We start from the raw sequence: 24,845 nt of genomic DNA, 5'->3' as shown, positions 1-24,845 counted from the left end.
TAAGGTCTCTCTAGGTTGCTATGGACACAACCCAGTATCACAGCAGTTTGTGAAATATTAATACAGTTAAATCTATGGATTCATGTACATGGACACCTCATTTATTATATTGTTGGGCACAGGGAGAGAGAGAGAGAGAGAGAAAGAGAGGGGGGAACGACATGCAACAAAGGTCCATTGCCGTAGTCGAGTCAGGGACGTTTCATTTATGTGACATGCGCGATAACCACTAGGCGACCAAAGCGCTCTGTGTTGGAAGTGTCTTTCATGCCTGATGTGGAGCTGAGCTACACACACGCTGAGCAGAGAGGCCGTCCTGTCCGCTCTGGCCTTCGGTCAAGCACACTGACCTGCAGCTCTTTGATGCATCCATGACACAGAGCAATGTAACCTGGTCTCTACACTACGAGTCCCAACCTCACACTGTGTGATATTATTATTGGCTGGTAGCTTCACATCCACTGCACAAAGCACGATGCCTAGAAGTGTCCTGAAAACTACTAAATAATAGAAAATCCAGGCAGAGGGCAGAGTCTCTGTAGATAAATACACTGACTCACACTTCTAGTGGGTCATAAGTGATGATTGAGAGAGATTACTTCTACATGAGTCTATATATTGCTTCTTTCTCTTAGGTATACTATGCAGGATTTTCCTTTTTTAAAGTTGTTTGGTGTGGTTTTATCGTGTTTCAGAAACATACACAAAACCCCAAACTCCTCCTCAACCACCCCAACATCTTTTTAAAATATCACTGCATCATGTGAAGCAGGTGTATCCCACTTCTTACCTTCCTCACACACTGCTAGATTTAGTTGTGACCAATAGGGGGCGGCAGTGCTACACTGAGCTGTTACTCCCCCTCCGCTGGCATCTGCTGAGTGGTGAAAGCCAGCACAGAGCTCAGACTGATGAGGGAATAGACACAACCCAATCCTGTCTGTTTAGTCAGAATAAACGTACTGAACTACTGAGAGAGGAAAAGTGCAAAGAGAGGAAGAAAGAAGAAAGAGAGAGAGATGAGAAGAGTATAATAGTGAGGATAGAGAAAGAATGGGGATGAAGAGAAGTGAGAGCAAGGAAGAGGAGTGGACCAATATTGGACTAAGGGATTGCAGGGAGGGAGAGAAAGAGATGGAACGAGATGAAGACACATTTAGGAAAGAGAGCAAATACGAGAGGATGAAAGATAAGGAATAAGATAAAGTAGAAGTTAAAATAAAAGAAAGAGCAAAAGGAAGACAAAGAATGGCAAAAACATGAGATGATAACTTTTCCATCTAGCTGTCGAATCCTATCTTCTCTTTCTCTTTCCTCCTCCTCTCATCTCTATCACATCTTCCTCTTGCTTTCTCTTTCCTCACATTTCTCTTTCTCTCACCCTCTCTTCTTTCCTCATTTCCTCACTCCTTCCCCTTCCTTCCTTCCTTTTCCTTCCTTCCTTCCTTCACAAACTCTTCCCTTATCTCCTCTCTTCCTCTTCTCTTCTCCCTTTTCCGTTCCTTCTCACTTCACCGTTCTACCTCCTCTGCTCCTTCCCTCCTTTCCCCTCCCTCCCTCCCTCCCTCCTTCCATCCCTCCCTCCCTTCTCCCTCCCTCCTTCCATCCCTCTCTCTGTCTCAGAGCGCTGGAGGTAGACAGTAATGACTGCTGTGACAGATTGCAGCAAGTTATCAGCCTCCTAACGCTGCTTTACAGAGGACAGCTCGCCACGTTCCCTTCATCTAGATGGAGGGATGGAGAAGGAGGGAGGGAGGGAGAGGTAGAGAGAGAGAGAGAGAGGGAATCATTTTTACTCCTGATTATTTACCTTCTTACTTACTATCATCCTGCATCCTGTCTTATTCTGATTCTGCCTGTATATTTCAGTCTTTACCTCTATTTTCTCCTCCTGTCATCCTTCCTTTTCTCTCTATCCATTTCCTTATCGTTCTATTCCTCTCATCCAAATTCAATCTTATTTGTTTTAATAATTTCTTGCTTTTAAGACAAATAGAAGGCTAACTCCAGGTCTCCATTTCCATCTCTCTTCCATCTATCCTTGTTTTCTCTCTAAATCCCTCCATCAGACAGCGATCAGTGGAAACCACACTGGTGTCATCCCAGTCAGCAAGAGTTAAATAAAGCACCAACACTTCTCCCACTGTGTCCACTCACACCAATAATAGATGGCAAGACGAGAGAGAGGGAAGGAGAGATGAGGAGGAGGAGAAAGGAGGAGGAGGACAGATGGATAAGATGTACTATTGTTGGAGAAGAAGGGAGAGCAAGAGGTCAGGATGATCGCAGAAAGGGAAGGAAAATGTTCAAAAAAGAAGTGACGTTTCACTAAATGATTGACTGACTGTGCTAAATTAAACCTAGGATGCTTACAGTACTAACAAAGACTACAACATTGTTTCAGTACAAAATAGGTGATGGGATGATGGAGGTAAAAAAAAAAAAAGGGGTAGCACCAGAAATCGAAACTAGGATTATAGAGCTAGGAAATGTGACACAGGTAGGGGGGGAAAAAGTTTCATTAAAGTTATTGTTGCTTCATCTCTCCCCCCCTGTGGTTCCTATGATGAGAAAGGAGTAGTAGACAAGGAGATGGAAGAGGAAGGGAACCAAAAAAAGCCTTGGAGGTTGATATTTGGTAACTGAGGAGTAGACTATTTCCTGAGTGTAAGATGAAATAATTTGATTAACTTGAGTCTAAAATTGATTAAATTAGATTGTAAGAATCATTGAGACGTAACTGAAGTTTGTGTTCATTCAAAGCGTTTTCAGACAGAGGATCTGAAAGCTCTGAGACTTTGTTTTGATGGTGAAGGAGCACAGAAATGTTGAGGACGACATCGTTAAAGACTGTGTAAAGTGAATTCAGTGTTTCTTCTAAACACATTAAATAGGTCATAAATGTATTTCTAAAAAAGGTGTAAAAAGCATTTCAACCATTTAGATTTGAATTGTGGAGCTAGGCTTCACAAACTGTGTTTCAAGATTTCTGTGTTCAGGATTTAGTGATTAGCATAAACCCGCCCCTGCTGCTATAGAGGTATAAATACATTCAGCACACTACTACTACTACAGTCTACAGTTAGCCAGTTAGCTGAGCTAGCCGCCGAGTTAGCCGCTGAGTTAGCCGCCGAGTTAGCCACCGAGCTAGCAGCAGAAAGCTCTCAGGCCTAGCGTCTATGTTTCTGATAGAGGTGGTGACTTTGATTGACAGGTGACACTTGGTAGGGGGCGGGGTTTCAGCGGACTCTGCGGCCACGCCCACAGCGCTTGGGAGCAGAGAAAGAGGCTGATTTTTACACAACTTTGAAGCCTAATTTCATATATTTGGCGATTTTTTTAATCATTCAAATTTGGCAGGGTGGTTAACAACACACTTTCCTGTGGTATGTCAAACTCAGAACACATTTATTCTTACTTTACACAGACTTTAACTATTAAGATAACTATATACAACAATGCTTTGGGAAGAAACACAGTGGGGTTCATCTTCTCACTGCGGCAACAATGGTGTCAGTTTATCGTAGTTTCCTGAACGCTCTACCTGAACACCACTTTCTCTTGTTTTGGCTCCTTCACCACAGAAACCTACAAGATGCTGGCAGCCTCATAACACAACTCCAATCTTCATGCTTTGGCAGTGTGAAATTTAGCCGGGTTTATCGACTCCTTTTTATACGGTTGAAGGGGCATCCAATTTGCTGACAAGTACACTTCATCTCTCAACCCAACCAGAGCTCTTTAAACATGATGGTCTTCACCCTAACCACACATGATCCCACCTTTTGTCTACAAATATTGAACTAACTCTAGACTCCTGTAAAAGTCATGCAACCTGACGCCCCTGTAAGTCTCATCTCTCATCTCGTTGTTAACCCTTTTTAACTCCAGTTCTGTTAAATTGAGCAATCACTGTTATATCCTCACTAAACCTAGTTCTCCAGTCTTATCTGTTAATGTTAACTCCATTTTTTCTAAATCATCATGATTAGTAGGAACACACAAAAGAAATGCTTAATTCACTGTCATCCTGCTGCCAGATTTAAAAACTTGATTGCTATGTCTTGACATGAAAAAGCAAGTCTTGTAAGCCAAAGTCTCACCTCAATTTTTCTTTAAGCTCTTTTCAACACTCAATCATTGTCATACAAATCTTTTATTAAAGTCCGTGTAAAGTAAGAATAAATATGTGTTCTGAGTTTGACATACCACAGAAAAGTGTGTTGTTAACCACCCTGCCAAATTTCAATGATTAAAAAAATCGCCAAATATATGAAATTAGGCTTCAAAGTTGTGTAAAAATCAGCCTCTTTCTCTGCTACCAAACGCTGTGGGCATGCCCGCCGAGTCAGCTGAAACCCCGCCCCCTACCAAGTGTCACCTGTCAATCAAAGTCACCATCTCTACCAGAAACATGGACGCCAGGTCTGAGAGCTTTCTGCTGCTAGCTCGGCAGCTAACTCGGCTGCTAGCTCGGCAGCTAACTGGCTAACTGTAGACTGTAGTAGTAGTAGTAGTGTGTGCTGAATGTATTTATACCTCTACAGCAGCAGGGGCGGGTTTATGCTAATCACTGCCAGACTTAAAAACTTGATTGCTATGTCTCACCTCAGTTTTTTCCTTCCATCTGTCCTTCTTTTCCTTCCTTCTGTCCTTCTTTCCTTCCTTCTGTCCTTCTGTCCTTCCCCTTTTCCTCCCTCCTTCCTCCTTTCCTCCCTTCCTCCCTCCCTCCCTTCCTCCCTTCCTCCCTTCCTTCCTTCCTCAGTCCTTCCATGATTTGAGGACAACAGGAGGGTTAAATAGCAGCAGTTTCACAGTGAGAGAGCTCATATGACTCGGTTTGACAATCCCGTATTATAATCGGCAGTGATTCCTTGAGCTTCACCGGAGTCATCAGGTTGGCCCTCGACACTTCCCAGAGGAATCACCGCTGACACCTAGCGTACCTTTCGCACCCCCTCTCCACTTTTACCCCTCTTGCTGCTCATCTTGCTGCCCAGTACTTGTCGTTTCATTTCAGCTGGAGGCAGCTTCTATGTCAGCTCCTGCCAGTGACTTGAGAGCCATTAAAAGGGGCCTGTCCTCTTAACTCCTATCCCGTTCAGCAGCCTGGTGGTTGACACACCTGTGAAACCCCCGCAGCCCACCTACTATTTAAAAATATTCACACATATTCAACATTGCATCATCCAGGCACATGAAACTTGGAATATTTATTTCTCTGTTTGCACGCTTTTAACCCTTGTGTCGTCTTCCCGGGTCAAATTGACCCCGTCTCTTTTGACTGTTCCTTCTTTCCTTCCTTCTTCCCTCTTTCTTTAATTTTTCCTTCTTTCGTCCCCTCCTCCCCTCTTTCTTTGCTCCCTCCCCCTTCCTTCCTTCCTTCCTCCCTCCCTCCCTCCCTCCCTCCTTACTCCTTTCTTTCCTTCCATCCATCCTTCCTTCCTTCCCTTCCTCCCTCTCTCCTTACTCCTTTCCTTCCTTCCTTCCTTCCTTCCTTCCCTCCCTCCCTCCCTCCCTCTCTTCTTACTCCTTTCCTTCCTTCCTTCCTGCTCTCCTAAATTCCTTCTTCTTTTCATCCTTACTCCTTTCCTTCCTTCCTTCCATCCTTCCTTCCTTCCTCCCTCCCTCCCTCCCTCCTTACTCCTTTCTTTCCTTCCATCCAGCCTTCCTTCCTTCCCTTCCTCCTCTCTCCTTACTCCTTTCCTTCCTTCCTTCTCTCCTAAATTCCTTCCTTTTTTCATCCTTACTCCTTTCCTCCCCGCCTTCCTTCCTTCCTTCTTTCCATCCTTCCTTCTCTCCTTACTTCCTTCCTCTTTTCCTCCTTAATCCTTTCCTCCCTTCCTCCCTTCCTTCCTTCTGTCCTTCCTTGACCTGAGGGACAACAGGAGGGTTAAATTCCTCCTACACCATAAAAAGAAAGTAGAGCTACAGTAGTTTAATAATATCATCACAGTCAGTTGTGTAAATATTGAAGGAAACTCATTTGCTTGTAAGAAAAATGGTTAAAAATGAGAAAACGTTAAGAAAATACCTTCTCCACATACCGCTCATGAATTTGGTAATGCTTTTATGCAAATCCTAGCGATTGATGTGCATTTTGCCTGGATTTAAAATGACACCTTTTACACACTGGAACCTCTGTCAGCTGGATATATTGAATAATGATGAGCCTCAGATGGTGATTTTTCCTTTCACCTCCCAAGTGAATGTTTCGTGCATTTTTTTTAAAAAGGAAATAACTTCTCATTTCTGTGCAGATCAGCTCAACACTTAATGTCCTGAATTTGTTATCCTTTTAATCCCACGGCAGTTCATTCATTTCAAATTAGAGAATCTGTTTCCGCTGCATAATTTGTGTTGCCGTGGACGTGTCATGGGTGTGATGCATGCAGATTTTACTCCACTTACGCATGCATAAAAAAAATAAAAAATAAATAAAAAGATCTGAATGTTTTGTGTATATTTATGAGGCAAATATTTGGGTTTCGCAGGTCATTCTCTGGTCATTGTCTATCCTGGTGGCAGTAGGTCATGACCTGACTGGTTCAGAGTGGTTCATCTCTGGGTCTACTGAGCTTAGCTGGGATATGCAGCTGTTTTGATAAGACTGACTGTCTCCCATGGCAGCCGAGATCAGGTGGAGATATGCAGTAAAGGTCAGACTGGTCTCCTTGTAGGATGGATAATAAGTGACCTGTGTACAGACGACAAGACTTTAATTAACGTTAGTCAGCATAGTAGCTTGTTTATAGTTCAGTAACTAATTAAGGTAAAGATGTATGAAGAATACCCTTATTTTGGAGGGAGTGAAAATAAATAGTAATAGATTTGGTGAAGTGTTTAATATTATTTTTCAGAAGTAGACTGCAGAGTTGAGTCCTTAAATGAGCTACAATAATAATAATAGTAGTAGTAGTGATAATAATAATGATAATGAACTTTATTTATAGAGCATCTTTCATACAGAATATGTAGTTCAAAGTGCTTTACAGTAAAAAAAATATAATAAAACAGCAAATAATAAAATTAGACATATAATAAAAATAATATATGGATAATAAGTGACCTGTGTACAGACGACAAGACTTTAATTAACGTTAGTTAGCATAGTAGCTTGTTTATAGTTCAGTAACTAATTAAGGTAAAGATGTATGAAGAATAACTTTATTTTGGAGGGAGTGAAAATAAATAGTAGTAGATTTGGTGAAGGGTTTAATACTATTTTTCAGCAGTAGACTGCAGAGTTGAGTGGCATTGCACAGTGTGTTTTTCACTTGTTATATCGTGTATTTGCCGAGGACAATGCATATTAATGGACAATTGGTGCAATGACGTCTTGTAAATATACCGGGTTTAGCTCAAGGCTAATTTCCACCCGTAGTCCTCACATTAAAAGACAGACAGACATACCATAGAAACAAACAACAACTTAAAATATAAAAAAAATAAATAAAAGAAGGCACAATGTTAGCAGCAATTATACCATAGGATACAGTAAAGGATAGGGTACAGTGAAAAATAAGGGCTACAGTAATACTGTATTAAAGTGCTAGTCAGTATGTTATTCATGGGTGCAAATTTGGTGGGACAGTAACCATTCTTTAAGGCTAGCTTTACACGACAACGATCTGAACACAATCCGCAAAAGTGGCGTTGCGTTCCCACTTTTTATTTGGCGTTTAGACGAGCGTCTTTGGGTGGAAGTCTGGATGCACACGGTGACGCAAAAGTGTGTGAAATTTGATGTAGTATGCATGCCAGGTGGCTAGGTGGTACTGTGAAGCACTGCCATACAACAACACCAAGAGCGCGCCCACCATAAACTGGTTCTCCCGGGTCTTATCCATAACTGTCTGGTTCGCCTACGACGAATTGGAGCATCCAACAATTGCCGTAGGTAATTAATTGGCCTTCTCTGTTCTGATATATCAGTAATTACTCGGCTTACTTGCTGAAAGGACTCCTGAATAGCTATCAAAGCAGCTAAGGCCACTTGAATGTCTGACTGATGGAAATAATCCGACATGTTTGTTGTTGTTTGGTTGTACTGCACATGGATATGACGTCAACGCGTATGCGAGGATAGCCAGCGTGAGCAGCTCTGAGCACACTTTTGCGTTTTCAACCCTTTAGACGGGAACGCGACGGTGGAGCGTCTTTAAGATTTCCACTCTGGAGGGTGGGTTCATTTTTTTGCGTTTTTAAGCCCCAAAAACGCTGTCGCCGTCTAAACGAAAGGCACATCTGATAAAATATTTTGTCGGTTTCACCCGGGAGCGTTGTCGTGTAAAGCCAGCCTAAGATGTTTTTTTAAATGCAGTAAAAGTGGAACTATCTCTGATCAGGGTTGGAAGACTATTCCAACATGCACTGCCCTTGACAGTTAATGAGTTTTGGCCTATATGGCTACGTCTGAACTGCACCTCACAGTCCCCTCTGGAGGCAGATCTGGTGCTGAGTGTGTTGTCTCTCCGTTCTTGTGCTGTAATTCTGTTCTCCTTGAATGAGCTACAATAATAGTAGTAGTAGTAGTAGTAGTAGTAGTAGTAGTAGTAGTAGTGATAATAATAATGATTGTAGGAGCCTAAATGTAATTTGAGTTAATATTTGGATAATAATTTAAGTTCATAGGTTAAATGGTGATTTATGTTTATGCTGATAAAAAAAGAGCTATTTACAGTATTTACAGATTAAAATGTTGACAGTTTGTATTTACAGTAAGTCAGAAGTTAATAGGTTAATTCATTGCACTTAAAATATGTGTGTGGATCATTTAAAATGTTTCTCACCTGTATTGGTTTGGTGATATGTGGGAGTACGTTGTGGCTTTCTAGTCATTTTGCATATTCGGGTTAGGGCAAGCATGAAGTGGAGCCACACAGTTTTTTGACCTCTCTACCTCCTTTCGTTTCTCTTTTTTAAATTTTCTTATCTTATCTAAATTTTCTCTTATCTTGTTTGTAACGCTGTTTTATTTGAACTGACTCAAGAGGATCTGTGTAGATTTTATTATGGTTGGTGTGGATTACAACGAGAGAATGATGAGAGCGTCAAGCTAAGGCTTCATTAATTAGGAATCTACAATGATAATGAATTTAATTTATAGAGCATCTTTCGTACAAAAGATGTAGTTCAAAGTGCTTTACAGTAAAAAAAACAAAAAAAAACAACATAATAAAACTGCAAATAATAAAATTAGTCAATTAGTTAAAATTAGACTGATAATAAAAATAAATTGAAATGACACTAATTAAAAGTCTTAGATTAAATTAAGATTAAACTCTAAGATTAAATAAATGTGTACACAGAGCCCACATCTATTACAGCTTTTGGTAGACTTTTCCACAGTTTTGAAGCATAATTAAAGAAAGATGCACTTCTTATGCACATAATTGTTTGTATTTATAAGCCCAGCAGTAGATGATCTGAGAGCTAATGAAGGATTATAATAACGACAGCATCTGCTTTTAAAATAAGTAAAATAACCTGAAGGTACTGGGAGCCATTGAGGTGTATCGAAGACCCAGAGTACTGAGCTCACTTTTCCTTGTTTTAGTTAAAAGTCTGGCAGCACAGCTTTGAATGAGTTGTAGTTTGACTTCACTTTGGGTTAACCTGCTTTACATCAATTCCTTCACAATTATGATCTATACCCTGCTTGTCCTCCGTAGTGTATTTGTAGTTAAAGATAGTTAAACGCAGACAAACTACAAAAAAAAAGGAGTTGTAATATGAATTGAAATATTAAGAAATAAAAAAAGATTACAGATAGCATCCAGCTGGTGACCATAATAAGGCAACAAGTTTTGAAAATTGAAATTTGAAGTTTTTATTTTGCACAATAATAAGACAAAAAGAAAAAAGATAAAGAAATAACAACAGCCAGAAACCCAAAAGAGCTTATACAGGGCCTCTACCTATATTCAAATTCACAAATTAAACAAATCCTTCAGTATATAGGACAAAATAGAGCATCTACCTTTTAATAATGAATACAATCACTACTCAAATTATTCATATGACTGTTTTCTGATCTGCTATAGCCATTGTTACAGTTTGGTTAAGTTAATGCAACTCATTGATTTATTGCTGTAAGGGTAAGTTTAAAAGATCCTCCTGTTGTCCTCAGATCAAGGAAGGACAGAAGGAAGGGACGAAGGAAAGAAAGAAAGGGGGAGGGAGGAAAAGAGGAAGGGAGGAAGGAAGAAAGGAAGGAAGGAAAGGCGTAAGGATGAAAAGAGGAAGGAATTTAGGAGAGAAGGAAGGAAGGAAGAAAAGGAGTGAGGACGAAAAGAGGAAGGAAGGAAAGAAAGAAAGGAGTAAGGAGGGAGGGAGGAAGGAAGCAAGCAAGCAAAGAAGGATGGAAGGAGGAGGGAGCAAAGAAAGAGGGTAGGAGGGGAAGAAGGAAGGAAAAATTAAAGAAAGAGGGAAGAAGGAAGGAAGGAAGGAACAGTCAAAGAGATGGGGTCAATTTGACCCGTGAGGACGACAGGAGGGTAAACACAGACTGTAGGAAAGACACAGGATGGAAACAGTGCTACCTGCTATTTAAACCATCTCACCCATCCACCTTAAAACCCTCCCAAAATGAGTACGTTACCATAACGACATGACTCTATGTTGATGAGGATAGTGTGCTTTGAACTAAATTCCAACATGAAGACACTGAAAGAAGTATTCTCTTTGCACTAAAACTGTTAGATAATAAACTACATCATCAATAAAGATGATTTAGAGCAGGGGTGTCAAACATGCGGCCCGTGGGCCAGAACCGGCCTGCCGAGGGGTGCAATCCGGCCCACTTCCCTTTCTGTGTTCTTTTCCTTCCTTCCTTCTGTCCTTCCTCCCTTTATTCCTTCTGTCCTTCCTTTTATCCTTTCTTTGTTCCTTCCATCTGTCCTTCCTCCCTTTCTTCCTTCTGTTCTTCCTCCCTTTATTCCCTTCCTCCCTTTATTCTTTCTGTCTTTCCTCCCTTCCTTTTATCCTTTCTTTGTTCCTTCCTTCCTGTCTTCCTTCCATCTGTCCTTCCTCCCTTTCTTCCTTCTGTTCTTCCTCCCTTTATTCCCTTCCTCCCTTTATTCCTTCTGTCTTTCCTCCCTTCCTTTATCCTTTCTTTGTTCCTTCCTTCCTGTCTTCCTTCCATCTGTCCTTCCTCCCTTTCTTCCTTCTGTTCTTCCTCCCTTTATTCCCTTCCTCCCTTTATTCCTTCTGTCTTTCCTCCCTTCCTTTATCCTTTCTTTGTTCCTTCCTTCCTGTCTTCCTTCCATCTGTCCTTCCTCCCTTTCTTCCTTCTGTTCTTCCTCCCTTTATTCCCTTCCTCCCTTTATTCCTTCTGTCTTTCCTCCCTTCCTTTTATCCTTTCTTTGTTCCTTCCTTCCTGTCTTCCTTCCATCTGTCCTTCCTCCCTTTCTTCCTTCTGTCCTTCCTTCCATCTGTCCTTCCTCCCTTTCTTCCTTCTGTCCTTCCTTCCATCTGTCCTTCCTCCCTTTCTTCCTTCCATCTGTCAGGAAGAAAGGGAGGAAGGACAGAAGGAAGAAAGGTAGGAATTTCTTCCTTCTGTCCTTCCTCCCTTTCTTCCTTCCTTCCATCTGTCTTTCCCTCCATCTTTTTAATGACCCGGCCCACATGAGATGAAATTGGTCTGTATGTGGCCCTTGAATGAAAATGAGTTTGACACCTTTAGTTTTTAGATTTTAGATTTGTTCATAGTGCAACAGAATAATAATATGCATTGTAAGCTTGTACATTATCTCCAATACATATATCAAGTATGGTTAATCATGATGGATGAACAGACAACAAAAGAATAAGACAGGAACTCACAAAAACTCACAAAAACTCAAACTATAGTGACAGAAAGTCCAGAGGGGAAAATGTAACAGTGTGCAGCAGCTGACACTCTTTGATTGACAGATGATTCCTGATAAATGTAGTAGCAAGAAAACCGGTAACGAGCACTTAGCAGAGCATGTGGAACCCAAGACCACACATCACCGCACCGCCCCCTCACAAAAAGAGGAAGAAGAAGAAGAAGGGAAGAAGAAAAAAAAAAAAAAAAAGGATCCTGAGGATTACCACTTTAAGGTTTCCAGTGCAGGATCCAGATTTAGTCTCTCTGTGGAGCTGGGCTCATTAAAACATGCCAGTACTGCTGTCATATGAGACAATACCTGATATCAACCTGAGCCTGTGACCCACTTTATTCATATACGTGTTACCCATGGACATGTTGGAGACGCACACACACACACACACACACACACACACACACACACCGTCAGTTATGCAACATATTCTCCTTCCTTACATGAAACACACACACACACACACACACACACCTTGTTTGGTAAGGTGCTGCACTGTAGTGGGGAGCTGCTGTCACCCCCGCTGGTCTGATTGGATGATTCATTGTCGCATGGAAGTGTGACTGGTTGACAGATCGACAGAGTCATCAAAAGGCAGAGAGAGAGAGAGAGAGAGAAAGAAAAAGACAGAGAGATAGAAAGAGAGAGACAGAAAAAAAGACAGAGAGAAGAAAGAAAAAGACAGAGAGAGAGAGAAAGACGGAGAGAAAGACAGAGAGAGACAGAAAGACACATACAGAGAGAGAGAAAGACAGAGAGAGAGACAGAAAGACAGAGAGAGAGACAAAGACAGAGAGAGAGAGACAGAAAGACACAGAGAGAGAGACAGATAGACACAGAGAGAGAGAAAGAGAGAGAGAGAGAGAAAGACAGAGAGAGAGAGAGATCTCAGAGAGAAGAAGACAGAGAGAGAGAGAGAGAGGATGTAAAAAGGAAAGAGAAAAAGAGCAGAGAATGTGTGAGAGATTGAGGTAACAGTGAGGACAAAGAAACAAGTGTAGAGGAGAAAAGAGTCAAATACTCAAACAGGAAGTGTGAAGTTAAGACAGGAATGAGTTACTGTACAGAGAGAGAGAGAAACACACCTGTCTGTGTTAATTACATAAGTCGTTAAAAAGCCCTCATTAAAACTACTCATTTTTGAGAGCATTAAAGAAGCAATTACATCAAATGGATGTTGACAACACTGGCTGGACCTTTTTTCTTTTTCTTTTTTTCTTTTTTTTTTAAAGCTCTTTAAGTAAATGATCCGTAACAATTAAAAATGACACCAGTTACTGTCGCTGTTAATCTTGACTCGTATTCATTCCACTTATTCAGGAATCTGCTGCTGGAGAAAGAAATATGTGACACGCTCTGAAAGGAAATGCTTTATTTGCATTCATTACACAGGCTGGATGTTTGCAGTCAGGTTCTAGTGAGAGAATCATGACATAGTTTTAAAATTAAAGCTATTGCAGATATTGAATTTCTTTTTTCTTGCTAAATATTAAGACAATTGTATTTTAAGATAAATATAAATGACCAAATGTCTGAGTTAGAATAAAAGTAAATGCAGAAAGTTTCTTCTAGAGAATCATAATGGCTAACTGCATAAATATCTACATCTGGGCAACTATGAATATCAATCATTAATGAGTAACCTTACAATACAATATCCATTAGTTACATTTGCCAGCCTTAAAGTCTGTGTAAAGTAAGAATAAATATGTTTTCTGAGTTTGACATACCTCAGAAAAGTGTGTTGTTAACCACCCTGCCAAATTTCAATGAGTAAAAAAAATCGCCAAATATATGAAATTAGGCTTCAAAGTTGTGTAAAAATCAGCCTCTTTCTCTGCTCCCAAACGCTGTGGGCGTGGCCGCCGAGTCTGCTGAAACCCCGCCCCCTACCAAGTGTCACCTGTCAATCAAAGTCGCCACCTCTACCAGAAACATGGACGCTACGTCTGAGAGCTTTCTGCTGCTAGTTCGTCGACTAACTCAGCTGCTAGCTCGGCGGCTAACTCAGCTAACTGGCTAACTGTAGACTGTAGTAGTAGTAGTGTTAGATGTAGTAACAATAACTCGCCAGGTTAACCACTGAGGAGAGCAGACTCTCACTCGCCCTCCCTCCTTCTTTCCTTCCCTCCCTCCCACGTTCCTTCCTTCTTTCCTTCCTTCCTTTCCTTCCTCCTTTCCTTCTTTCCTTTCCTCTCTCCCTCCCACCTTCCTTCCTTCCTCCCTTCCTCCCTCCCTCCTTCTTTCCTTCCCTCCCTCCCACCTTCCTTCCTTCCTTCCTCCTTTCCTTCCTCCCTTCCTTCTTTCCTTTCCTTTCCTCCCTCCCACCCACCTACCTTCCTTCCTTCCTTATTTCCTTCGTCCTTCCTTTCCCACCTAACTTTCTTTCCTTCCTTATTTCCTCTGCCCTTCCTTCCTTCCTTTCCGTCCTCATTTCCTTCTTTCCTTTCCTCCCTTCTTTCCCTTCCTTCCTTCCTTCCTTCCTTCCTCCCTCCTTTCCTTCCTTCTTCCTCATTTCCTTCCTTCCTTCTTCCTCCCTTCCTTCCTTGACTCGAGGACAACAGGAGGGTTAATCCAAGTTGTAGGTCTTGTAAGGGAAAGCAGGACAAGCAGTGCAAAGAAGTGTTTCAATATACAGACAATCATTTTTGTGCTTTCTTTCTTATATTGTGTGCACAGTGTTCAGTATGTTACTTTCACTGCATTTCTCAGTAGCATTCATGTAGTGTTTTGTAATATTTCTAGTAGTAGAGGGATTATGTTTCTCCAGTAAGTGCAGTTATCTGAAGCATGCAGTCATACAGGGAAATATTCCACTTGTATTGTAGAAAGAAAGCCTTTGGATACTTCCTGCATGTGCTGTTTTGTCTCTTTTCCATAAAAAAGCTGCTAAAAATTCAATTCTGCAGCCGTTACACACAATCGCCTAATCTCACACACACACACACACACACACACACACACACACACACACACGCACACACACATAATACCACAGGACATGAGTTGTTGGAGTCTGGTCTGACTAAGCTGGCATACATTTTTATCTGATTGAATGATTGGCTGTCACACAGGGCTGTGATTAGCTGACAGGCTGTGATGACCTTATTAGACCTTCCCTCCTGTCCGCGGAGGAGGATGGAGGGGGAAGGGGGGGGGGCTTTACAAAAATCCATCACATGAATCCCAATCTGCTCACTTTACTGGTTGACTGGATTGATGATCTCCTCGACAAGATCAGCTGAGACACATTACATGCATTTTTTTTTCTACTGTAAACACTCACAGGCCATTTTATTAGGAACACCTGTTCAAACTAATGTAATCCAATATCCAACAGCTTTGAGATCAATTATACTGTAACTGTCAAATTTGACCCATTTTTATATTTGAGAGCTGTAAAAACACCATATACTGTATTTATTTTAGCCAGACTCTTCCCAAACTAAACATGATGAAGCAGCTTTTATACAACTGGAACAAACTACCAGCAGAACTGAAATCATTTTTAAATCCAGGTTAAAAACACTTCTCTTCTCCTGTGCTGCTTATGATTGAGCTCTTTTAACCCTTCTATTGTCCTCAAGTCAAGGAAGGAAGGGATGAAGAAGAAAGGAAAAGGAGGAAGAAGGAAGGAAAGGAGGGAGGGAGGGAGGGAGGAAGGAAGGAAAGGAGGAAGAAGTAAGGAAAGGAGGAAGGAAGGAAGGAAGGAAGAAAGAAGGAACGGAGGGGGAAGGAAGGAAGGAAGGAGGGAGGAAAGGAAAGAAAAGAAAAGAAGGAAGGAAGGAGGGAGGAACTTCCTTCCTCCCTCCCTCCTTCCTTCCTTACTCCTTTCCTTCCTCCCTCCCTCCCTCCTTACTCCTTTCCTTCCTTCTCTCCTTACTTCCTTCCCTCCTTACTCCTTTCCTTCCTTCCTTCCTCCCTTCCTTGACCTGAGGACAACAGGAGGGTTTAATAAAGCAGCTGGAGAGAGAGAGAGCATGTTTATCATCTCTGTAGGTATTTATATTTAGAATATAGGTCAGAACAGCTGACTGGCCGGCATCCAGGTGCATCAAGATGTTTATCATTTATCACAAAATGTCAATTGATGAGGAAAGGTAGAATAAATCACTGCCTCATCAGCTGATCGTTTAACACAGCGACATGGCAGGGTCAAGCACGCCCACGCACACACTTAACATGCACAGGTCAGGTGGGCAGGGATGATTGACAGGTTACTGCTGAGGCCATAACAATGGTGTGTGTGTGTGTGTGTGTGTGTGTGTGTGTGTGTGTGTGTGTGTGTGTGTGTGTGTGTGTGTGTGTGTGTGTGTGTGTGTGTGTGTGTGTGTGTGTGTGTGTGTGTGTGTGTGTGTGTGTGTCTTTTTATCCATCAGTTGCTGAATTATGATTAGTTAGTGTTGATGGAGATGTGTGTTTGTCGGCCTATCTGCAGATTATGGATAGTCGTAGAGGGCAGGGCAGTAAAAGTGTGTGTGTGTGTGTGTGTGTGTGTGTGTGTAATTACTAGTGTGAATTCCTGAATTATGGTCATCTGTGTGTGTGTGTGTGTGTGTGTGTGTGTGTGTGTGTGTGTGTGAGGATGTAATAACTAATGCTTGCAGGGTAGATGGGTGCAGAGCAGAGCAACGATTATGGAGTCATTCCTCAGCTCAAGGTTGGCAGGACGGACACACACACACACACACACACACACACACACACATACACATACACACACGCATACACACACACACACACACACAGACAGGAGAAAGATAAATGATTACTCTGCTGTGATTGTCCTGTCCCACCTTAAAGTCCTCATCATATCCTCCACCTGGCAAACTGTTACAAAAACACGTTTCTATACTTGTGAGGACCTTAAATAGCACAAACCAGTAATGTCTCCTCATATTAATATTTAGAAAAAATATATATCATAATTTGAACATTCATAAACAGATATATATTTCCAAATGCAGGATAGATGCATAGCTTTAATGTGCATGTAGTTAAATCCACCTGTAAATGATTCAAGCTTCACGTTAAATTTCAGAATACAGGAAGAAGTCCAGGGGTGTTAAAGATGTGGCCCATGGGCCAGAACCGGCCCGCCAAGGGGTCCATTTCGGCCCACTTTCCTTCCTGTCTTTTTTCCTTCCTTCCTTCCTTCCTTCCTTCTTTCCTTCCTTCCTTCCATTTGTCCTTCCTCCCTTTCTTGTCCTTCCTTCCTTCCTTCCTGTCTTCTTTTCCTTCTTTCCACCCATCCTTCCATCCATCCATCCTTCCATTTGTCCTTCCTCTCTTTCTGCCTTCCTTCTTTTCCTTCCTTCCTTTTGTCCTTCCTTCTGTCCTTCCTCCCATCCTTCCATCTTTCCTTCCTTCCATTTGTCCTTCCTCTCTTTCTGCCTTCCTTCTTTTCCTTCCTTCCTTTTGTCCTTCCTTCTGTCCTTCCTCCCATCCTTCCATCTTTCCTTCCTTCCATTTGGCCTTCCTCCCTTTCTGCCTTCCTTCTTTTCCTTCCTTTCCAGCCCTGGACTAGTCAGTCTTTTGTTTTCTAAAGACATAAAGTTTATCTCTGCATCACCAGACAGAGTTTCTAGAAGCCAGTCAAGCATGAAGTCTGGTTCTGTTTATTGGGGTCAACATTTCTCTCAACTGAAGTCCCAACTCACACATTAACACATCATTGTTACCATAACGACAGACCAGTCTTGCTGCAGCACGTTTTCCACTAAAAGTATCTTTTTAACCTTCCTGTCGTCCTCCTGGGTCAAATTGACCCCCGTTTGTTTTGACTGTTCCTTCCTTCCTCCCTTCCTTCTGTCTTTCTTTCCTTCCTTCCTTCCTTCCTTCCTTCCGTCCTTCCGTCCTTCTGTCTGTCCTTCCTCCCTCCTTCTCTTTCCCTTCCTTCTTTTCTTCCTCCATCCCCCTTTCTTCCTTCCTTCTGTCCTTCCTTCCTTCCTTCTTTCTTTCCCCCCTTCCTTCTTTTCTTCCTCCATCCCCCTTTCTTCCTTCCTTCTGTCCTTCCTTCCTTCTTTCCTTACCCCCTTCCTCTGTCCTTCTTTCCTTACTCTTTTCCTTTTTCCCTCCCTCCTACCTTCCTTCCCTCATTTCTCTCTTCTTTCTTCCCCCCTACATTCCCCCTTTCTTCCTTCCTTCCTCTTTTCCTTTCTCCCTCCCTCCCTCCTTCCTTCCTTCCTCCCTCCTTTCCTTCCTTCCATCCTTCCTTCCTTCTTCCTCCTTTCCTTCCTTGACTCGAGGACAACAGGAGGGTTAAGTCCATTATAAAGAAATGAGACTAGCATACAGCTAACTTTACTCCATACTGCTTTATTATTATTATTATTGTAGCTCTTTAAGGGAAAACTTGAAATTAGTGTGTAAATATGTTAATGTTTCTTCATTTTTGGGCTTTGTATACACTAGCTGTCTTGCTTAAGGAGGAAGAAGGAAGGAAAGGAGTAAGGAGGTAGGGAGGGAGGAAAAGAGGAAGGAAGTATGGAAGGAGGGGTGGTAGCAAAGAAAGAGGGAAGGAGGGGAACAATGAAAGAAAAATTAAAGAAAGAGGGAGGGAGGAAGGAAGGAAGGAAGGAAAGAAGTAAGGAGAGAGGGACGGAGGAAAAGAGGAAGGAAGTATGGAAGGAGGGGTGGTAGCAAAGAAAGAGGGAAGGAGGGGAACAATGAAAGAAAAAATTAAGAAAGAGGGAGGGAGGGACGAAGGAAGGAAGGAAGGAAGGTAGGAAAGGAGTAAGGAGAGAGGGATGGAGGAAAAGAGGAATGAAGTATGGAAGGAGGGGAGGTAGTAAAGAAAGAGAGAAGGAGGGAAAGAATGAAAGAAAAAATTAGGAAAGAGGGAGGGAGGGACGAAGGAAGGAAGGAAGGAAGGAAGGAAGGAAGGAAGGAAGGAAGGAAGGAAAGAAGGAACAGTCAAAAGAGATGGGGTCAATTTGGCTAATGCTTTTAGTCCATTCATGTGTCAGATTCCTTTTTTTCCTGTAAAAAAAAAAAAAGACACTTTTTCATCACTACAGAAATAGACAATTGACATCTTCCACCAAGTAGGAGACCCCTAGAAACACAGCACCCCCCCCCCGAATTCATTCTCATCGCTCAAAATGTAAAATATGGTCAGTGGAGTCAAATATGCCTCCTTTTAGTTTTATTGAATACACCCTACATGCATCCTGTTTGCTGTTTTGAGGTGTGTGTGTGTGTGTGTGTGTGTGTGTGTGTGTGTGTGTGTGTGTGTGTGTGTGTGTGTGTGTGTGTGTGTGTGTGTGTGTGTGTGTGTGTTTTGAGGTGTGTGTGTGTGTGTGCGTGTGTGTGTCTGTGTGTGTGTCTGTGTGTGTGCAATGACTTGTTGCACGTTGATTTTTTTCCCCATTACAGTTTACAATGTTATGAATTTGAACAAGCATATAAACACCCATAAATACACACATATGTACACACACACAGACACACACACACACACACACACACACACACACACACATACCCACTCAGCAGTAAAGTTAGCAAAGGTCGTCGGATTCCTCTGAGGTTTGTGGCTAAGTCCATGTTTATCCTGTTTGCAGTCAAGCATGGAGGACAAGGGAGCAATAGCTCATGCTCCAGCTCTCATTAGCGAGGGGTGTCGGCGCGTGTTGTGTGTGTGTGTGTGTGTGTGTGTTTGTTCATAAAAGGTGGAAATGGTTCATTCTCCTCTTTGCCGTCACCCTGAATAATAAAACTTTAATCATTTCCACATCTTCCAACCAACAATCTTACTGTACACTCTTTTCCTTCCTCATCTCCTTGTAGTCTTCCTTCATCCATTCACTCTACTCATTTGTTGTCATGGTTACTCATTTTCGCTGTCATTTCAGATCCTGCCACTCCATCATGCCTTGTTATCACCTCCATTCCCTTCACCTGGTTTTCCCCCACCTGCAGCTTATCCTCTCATTAGTCCCTCGGTGTATATTCTAGTGAATCTCGGTCACTTCCTCAGCAGTTGGTCTTTTTTTACATTTTGCTGACCTTGCAGTTTTTATGAGTCAGGTCTCGTACCTCGCTGTGTGAACTCCAGCCTGATTCATCCTAAATGATCATACTGTAGTCACACTATTATCAGCTGGATCCTTAACTTCTTCTTATGCTTGTTATCTACTAACTGAGGTGTATAGCATTGCTTAATCTGATGGTTTAATGCAGGGGTGTCAAACATGCGGTCCGTGGGCCAGAACCGGCCCGCCGAGGAGTCCAGTCCGGCCCACTTTCCTTCCTGTCTTCTTTTCCTTCCTTCTGTCTTTCACTCCTTCCTTACTTCCATCTGTCCTTCCTCCCTTCAATCTTTCCTTCATTCCTTCCTTCCATCTTTCCTCCCTTCCTTCCTTCCTTCCTTCCTTCCTTCCTTCCTTCTTTCCTTCGATCCTCCTTTTCTTCTTCCATCTTTTCATCCTGTCTTCTCTTCCTTACTTCCATCTGTCCTTCCTCCCTTCCTTCCTTCAATCTTTCCTTCCTTCCTTCTTCCTTCCTTCGATCCTCCCTTTCTTCCTTCCGTCTTTCATCCTGTCTTCTCTTCCTTCCTTCCTTCCTTCCTTCCTTGTTTCCATCTTTTTAATGGACCAGCCCACATAAGATCAAATTGGGCTGTATGTGGCCCTTGAATGAAGATGAGTTTGACTCCTCTGGTTTAATGTATAAAATGAAATAAATCTTATTTTTATATTTAGTTTATACTTTATTTATTCAATCACATATATATGCTTTTTTATCAGTAGGAATTTTGTGAGTTGTTTTTCATCTCTGGTAAAGCCTCATGATCAGTAAACATTGTGTGTGTGTGTGTGTGTGTGTGTGTGTGTGTGTGTGTGTGTGTGTGTGTGTGTGTGTGTGTGTGTGTGTGTGTGTGTGTGTGTGTGTGTGTGTGTGTGTGTGTGTGTTTGCGTGTGTGGGTCCGTGCACATCCATAAAATTACTGTTGTCATTTTGCAGCAGGCTACGTATATCAAATCCTGTGCAGTGACCCTTAGCTGCCATCTCTCTCTCTCTCTCTCTCTCTCTCTCTCTCTCTCTCTCTCTCTCTCTCTCTCTCTCTCTCTCTCCTACTCTCTCTCTCTCATCTCTCTCTCTCTCTCTCTCTCTCTCTCTCTCTCTCTCTCTCTCTCTCTCTCTCTCTCTCTCTCTCTCTCTCTCTCTCTCTCACACACACACATTATAAATTAATGGGTATATCCAGATTCTTGTTAGTGTAGTGACCCAAGTCAGTATCGATATACTGTATTATTCCTGTGTGTGTGTGTGTGTGTGTGTGTGTGAGAGAGAAATATATTAGATGTTTAAATATTCATTGGTCTCATCCTCGAAGCTGGTGGTGGTCACCTCTCTGTAGCACACTGGTTGTCAGCTGACTGACTCAGTGTGTGTGTGTGTGTGTGTGTGTGTGTGTGTGTGCTCTATATAACACTGGTAAGTTTTTCAAATATTAATGGTAATATATTTGTGTGCTCAGCCACTTCCGTATTCAGTTTACTATATGTGTGTGTGTGTGTGTGTGTGTGTGTGTGTGTGTAACTAGTGTGCTGTGAAAATATAGAGAATCCCTCCTCCTCCAAACAACTGAATGAAAAATACATGATTGATAAGATTTTTTTTTTAAAGTACTATGTTGAGTGGAAGCAGATATAGAAGTAGTTATTACAAGCCGACCGTGTTTACTGCTAACTACGGTTATTGATGTCTTTCTGCAGCATAGACAGAAACATTTGGATGTATGGTGACATATAAAATCCATCTGAACATCTACTTGAATTGATTTGTTACTGGGTGTTTTTGAGTGAATATTGGTTGAAAATAGGGAAAAAAGTATGTCTTACATGTGCTAAGGCAGGGGGGTCAAAATTCAAGGGCCACATACAGACCATTTTGATCTCATGTGGGCCGGATCATTGAAAAGATGGAGGAAGGAAGGAAGGAAGGAAGGAAATAAGAAGGGAAGGAAGGAAAGACAGACAAAAGGAAAGAGGGAAGAAAGGTAGGAAGGACAGACAGACAGAAGGAAGGAAGGATGGAAGGAAGAAAGGAGGAAGGACAGATGGAAGGAAGAAAGGAAAAAAGGAAGGACCAATTTGATCTCATGTGGGACGGATCATTAAAAGAAGGAAGGAAGGAAGAAGGAAGGGAGGGAGGGAGGGAGGGAGGGAGGGAGGGAGGAAAGACAGAGAGGAAGGAAAGAAAGGAAGGTCAGATGGAAGAAACAGATGAAGGAAGGAAGGAAGGACAGAAGGAAGGAAGGACACATGTTTGACACCCTGTGCTAAGGGCTTTATTGTTGCAAGATGATGAAGGTGTGGCATCCAATTCATCTGAATCTTTTATAAATGAGACATGTATTATTCCATCAGTGATAATAACCCTATCACTAATTATATTCAACATCAGGTGGTCAGTTGGATTGCAGAGAGATTTCTTGGCACAGGAACATAACATCTGTATAAAAAATATTTCCAGGTATTTTACTGACACCATATGTGCTTTAGTAAATAAGATCAATTATAAATATTTGAACCCTTTCATGCATGAATTATGATAACCTCAGTCAGGATTATTTTCATTTCTTTTTAGGCATGAAATTACATTAAATCAAATTACATTACATTATAATAACATGAATCAACTAATTTAAAACCAAAAACGTTACTGCAGATCCGCAGCATCGATTTCTCTAAAAATGTAAAATTGGGTCATGTTACATCCTGAAAAGTACATAAGGGTTTAAAATAATTCAGGTCAGATGTTACTTCCAAAATTCAACCGCCTGATATTAAGGTGAGAGCATGTTTTGTGAAAATAAGGAAGGAAGGGAGGAAGAAGGAGGGATGGAAGGAAGGAAGGAAGAAGGAAGGGTGGAAGGAAGGGAGTAAGGAAGGGAGATGCAGAAACGTTACTGGTGGCTGAAGTGAAATCCATCATCATGCATATCTAAGAAATCAGCTTTGTAATAACTTTACACTGTGCATGTGTGTGTGTGTGTGAAAGGGTTAACATTTGTATAAAAAGTATTTCCAGGTATTTTACTGACACCATATGTGCTTTAGTAAATAAGATCAATTATAAATATTTTAACCCTTTCATGCATGAATTATGATAACCTCAGTCAGGATTTCTTTCCTCAGTGTTTTATATTCTTTTTAGGCATGAAAAAAAAAAATTGAGCTTCATTTGTTTTTCATCAAACTACATTATAATAACATACATCAACTGATTTACAACCAAAAACGTTACTGCAGATGAAGTGGGGGTGTATGAGATGAAGCACTAGTATCGACTGTAGTGGCTGAAGTGAAATCCATCATCATGCATATCTAAGAAATCAGCTTTGTAATAGCAAGAACTGAGCAGCAGCACAGATTGCAATGTTAAATGGACTGTACTTATATATCGCCTTTCTAGTCTTTGCGACCACTCAAAGCTCTTTACATTACATCCCTTTCTTCCTCCCTCCTTTCCTTCCTTCCTTCCTTCCTGCCGGATTGCAACCCTTGGTGGCCGTACCTGGCCCGCGGGCCGCATGTTTGACGCCCTTGTTCTAAAGGTTTCTGCAGCTGTATAAATGAGATGTGAAGTGTTAACCCTTTATTGGGCAAATAATTATATTTGGTAACTTCTGTAAATATCCCAAAATATCCTTCCTTCCTTCCTTCCTTCCTTCCTTCCTTCCTTTCCTTCATCCCTGCCTTCTTTCTTCCCTTCCTCTTTTCCTTTCTCCCTCCCTCGTTCCTTATTTCCTCCGTCTTCCTTCCTTTCCTTCCTTCCATCTGTCCTTCCTCCCTCCCTCCTCCTCTCCTCCCTTCCTTCTTTCCTTCCTCCGTCCTTCCTTCCTTCCATCTGTGCTTCCTCCCTCCCTCCTTCTCTCCTCCCTTCCTTCTTTCCTTCCTCCATCCCCCTTTCTTCTTCCTTCCTTCCTTCTTTCTTCCTTCCTCCCTACCTCCTTCTCTCTTTCTTTCCACCCCCTACCTTCCTTCCTTCCTTCTTTTCCTCCATCCTTCCTTCCTTTCCTTCCTCCCTCCTTCCTTCCCTTCCTTCCTTCTTTCCTCCATCCTTCCTTCCTTTCCTTCCTCCCTCCTTCCTTCCCTTCCTTCCTTCCTTTATCCTTCCTTTCCTTCCTCCCTCCCCTTCCTCCCTCCTTCCTTTCAATGAGTGTCCTATAAAGGGTTAAAGAAGCATCACTTGACCTAGAGACATCAGGATCATATATGTGTGTAAGCAGAGAGTCAGCGGTCAATATTCACATTCATTCTCATTGTTGTTGGGTTTATTTATTTTTAATAGATGAAAATACAGAAATAATTCAGCACAGTCGTTGCTACAAAGATTTTTTTTAAATGAAAACAAAGTTAATGACTCAGAGAAAGAGGAAGAGGGGAAAAAAGACATTGATTTTATTTGTACTCAACCCTGATGATCCTATGATAATGAAACCTGAATAGTCTGCTTTCTATTCTCGCTTCTTTTCAAAAAAAAGAAAAAAAAAACTTTGCATGAATGATTTTTCCTTCAACTCTAATCAAACACACAAATCCACCGAGCACTTTGGTTAGGTCAGATCTGTTGCATGTTTCAGACGTTTGCCGTTTTGTCAAAATAAACCCGACCAAAGAAAAAAAGCAATTGTTATTAGGAGACGGCTATTATCACATCGAAGCCCCCTGGAGAACTGCAACGTGCCATTTAAAGGACAAAACAAAATAATTATGCACAAATTATAGGCTTTAAATCGCCATGACGACAACAACAACAACAACAACAACGAGAGGAGAGAAGATCTGGGAGCTTTAGCTGTCTGTTAAGCTGGCACAGTTGGCTCCAGGTGACTTCCTCTTCACACATCATCTGGTTTTATTGACTATTTTAATCTTTTCTGAAACTATCCTTCTCTCTTTAGGATTTATGGAATATAAAATATATATCCCAAAAACCTGGACACACACACACAAGTCTTAAATG

The sequence above is a fragment of the Scomber japonicus genome, chromosome 3, assembly GCF_027409825.1.
Source record: "Scomber japonicus isolate fScoJap1 chromosome 3, fScoJap1.pri, whole genome shotgun sequence".
Classification (NCBI taxonomy): domain Eukaryota; kingdom Metazoa; phylum Chordata; class Actinopteri; order Scombriformes; family Scombridae; genus Scomber; species Scomber japonicus.
The sequence above is the reverse complement of the archived record's forward strand: the minus strand, read 5'-3'. Positions refer to the sequence as shown.